At 36.5% G+C, this 2,840-nt stretch overlaps 2 non-coding genes across 2 annotated transcripts; both read left to right on the top strand.

Annotated features, from left to right (window-relative positions):
- Positions 1–1,275: 1,275 nt before the first annotated feature.
- Trnad-auc (transfer RNA aspartic acid (anticodon AUC)) lies at positions 1,276–1,348 on the top strand. The gene has a single exon. It is a non-coding gene; the product is annotated as a tRNA-Asp (tRNA).
- A 228-nt stretch (positions 1,349–1,576) lies between these two features.
- On the top strand, positions 1,577–1,649 carry Trnad-auc (transfer RNA aspartic acid (anticodon AUC)). Its single transcript has one exon. It is a non-coding gene; the product is annotated as a tRNA-Asp (tRNA).
- The last annotated feature ends 1,191 nt before the right edge of the window (positions 1,650–2,840 follow it).

The raw sequence follows: 2,840 nt of genomic DNA, 5'->3' as shown, positions 1-2,840 counted from the left end.
ATTAAAATATTAATCATACAAAATAATTTGGCCCGCAATGTAAAACAACACACAAGTCACGAGATACGAGCTTTTTAAAGTAACTGTAACGCAACGCTCAGATCTCGTAATGTCATTTGTCATGTTATGTCCCGTAATGTTTGCAATACCTACATTGCTGCTGGGTAAATTTTCATAAATTAGTTACCGGGTCCTAATTAAGTGTAACTTCAAAAAAATCTTAATTCATGATTACACGGATAAATTATATACATAGTTAATTTATTGCCCGCATTGGATTTACATACTGTATGTCTCTAAATGGTAAATATATATTTTGATGAATAGTTTATTTTTTTTAATGATAAACTATTGGTCAATTTGAAATAAATCACTGTTACTGTTTTAAAATGAGGTTAAAAGGGCTGATCATAAGGCGATATTAAATACATACAAGTAAGTAGAGTTAGACATACTGCCGTATTCGAACTTCAAGATAAGATATAGATACAAGAGACGAGACGTACTAGATTCATTCTAGATACGTTATAGTTTAGATATCAACTAGTTCTCTTTTGCAGCGCAATTCGGGCAACCAATGTCACTTTTACGTTAGATAGAGTAAGATATCTATTAGATGTGAATTTGATCTCTAAGTCATATCCTGTGGAAATCGTTCAAGAGTATCTCCAGAATCACGCAAATGTCAAATTTGACAGGTTAGATCTTAAACATATCGTTATCGTATCTTGGTGATGTCTAAAAGATATCTAATATATATCTATTTCAAAATCCGAATCGGGCCCTTAATGTTGGGAATTAAACAAGAGAAATATTGTACAGGTTTCAGTTTCAGGTCACGTGGCATTTTAACGTTCATTTTTTAAAAGGAAAAGTTTTTTACTAAATGTAATAAATATTCAGCAGTCTGTCTGTATTTTGGAATCTGATTATTTAGTTGGTGGGGCGTAAATATGTCATCGGGACAAAAAAACATATCCTGGGTAAGTACCTCTTCGTGTCAGTGAAAAGGCAACCTTAGAGTTAGACTAAAATATAGTTAGTTTTTTTTAGCATAGAAAAACGCTTTTTAAAAATCAGTAAGTTCTATTACTTATGAAATCAAGAGAATGTAATTAATCGTATATGATTCAATATTGTTACATATTTGCCGTGACTTATTTTTCAAAAGTGTTTTTCAATAACAAGACACGTTTAATTTTAATTTTTAACAAGCAGAAACGTCTGCGAACGATGCTATTAAGCTTAGAATAAGATTTGCTGGCTAGGGATGAGGTCTTGGTGGCTCAGATGGCAGAGCGCTGGAGTATCGATCCAGAGGCCGTGAGTTCAAGTCTCACCCAAGACAGTAATTTTTCCACTTTTAAATTTATTCTAAGCTTAATAGCATCGTTCGCAGACGTTTCTGCTTGTTAAAAATTAAAATTAGTATGGGTAGCACATCGTAATTGGTGAATTTCCAATATGACTTGGAACTCCGGTAGCCGTTTAAGAAGTATAACACTCTTACGGTAGATGTCGCTAAGGGTCCCCTTGACCTATAATATGGTGGAAAGATTTGCTGGCTAGGGATGAGGTCTTGGTGGCTCAGATGGCAGAGCGCTGGAGTATCGATCCAGAGGCCGTGAGTTCAAGTCTCACCCAAGACAGTAATTTTTCCACTTTTAAATTTATTCTAAGCTTAAGACACGTCTAGATTGTTTACCTTTTTTACAATGCTAAAAACCGGGCAAGTGCGAGTCGGACTCGCGCACGAAGTGTTCCGTACCATAATGCAAAAAGAAAAACAAAAAAAAGCAAAAAAAAAACGGTCACCCATCCAAGTACTGACCACTCCCGACGTTGCTTAACTTTGGTCAAAAATCACGTTTGTTGTATGGGAGCCCCATTTAAATCTTTATTTTATTCTGTTTTTAGTATTTGTTGTTATAGCGGCAACAGAAATACATCATCTGTGAAAATTTCAACTGTCTAGCTATCACGGTTCGTGAGATACAGCCTGGTGACAGACGGACGGACGGACGGACGGACGGACAGCGAAGTCTTAGTAATAGGGTCCCGTTTTACCCTTTGGGTACGGAACCCTAAAAAACGAACTATAGTATCAATAGGCATGTATGTATTCAGTTAAGCTGACAGAACAGTTATGAAAACAGTTTAGATTTAGAGACCGGTTTTTTGCGATGAGACAGAGAAAACAATTTGTTTACCTTTACTTAAATAAGTGTGTGTTATTATGTTATTGTTTTGAGGTGTGCTGTACAAAGTATTTGAATTGTATTGTAATTTGTTTATTTATTGAGTTATAATTGTCTGTCTCCATCTTCATCGCTTTTCAATTATTTGAATGACAGTGATAAAAATAACAAAATACAATTTATAACTGAAACACCTATCAATAAAAAACACGCGAAATTTAATTTTTCTATCGAAAATCAACTTTTAGGACTACTTACCCTTTTTAAATGTGACGAATTCCCCTACTGACAACATCGAGTAGATCAGTGCCCCAAACGCGTTGGTTCCGCGTAGCATTATTCCCGATCGCATTTTTCCCCACTCGCGTTAGTTCCGGATAGCATTATTCCCGGTCGCATATTTCCCCACTAGCGTTAGTTTCGCGTTCTGCGTAGCGAGTGTTAGTCCACAAACAACTTAGCTAGACGGAGCCCCGCTTCGCGGGGCTCCTATTTCTGGGCGGTTTGCCCTTCGGGCATCTGAAGCTACCTAACGAGCCTAACCTACCTAACCTATTAATTTAATGTGACGTCCATGACACTACGAGTACTCACAACATCGCTGTGACAGAGTAGTATAAGAATTTAGCTACAGCGGACCAC

This window comes from Cydia fagiglandana, chromosome 22 (assembly GCF_963556715.1).
Source record: "Cydia fagiglandana chromosome 22, ilCydFagi1.1, whole genome shotgun sequence".
NCBI lineage: Eukaryota > Metazoa > Arthropoda > Insecta > Lepidoptera > Tortricidae > Cydia > Cydia fagiglandana.
The sequence above is the reverse complement of the archived record's forward strand: the minus strand, read 5'-3'. Positions and strand labels throughout refer to the sequence as shown.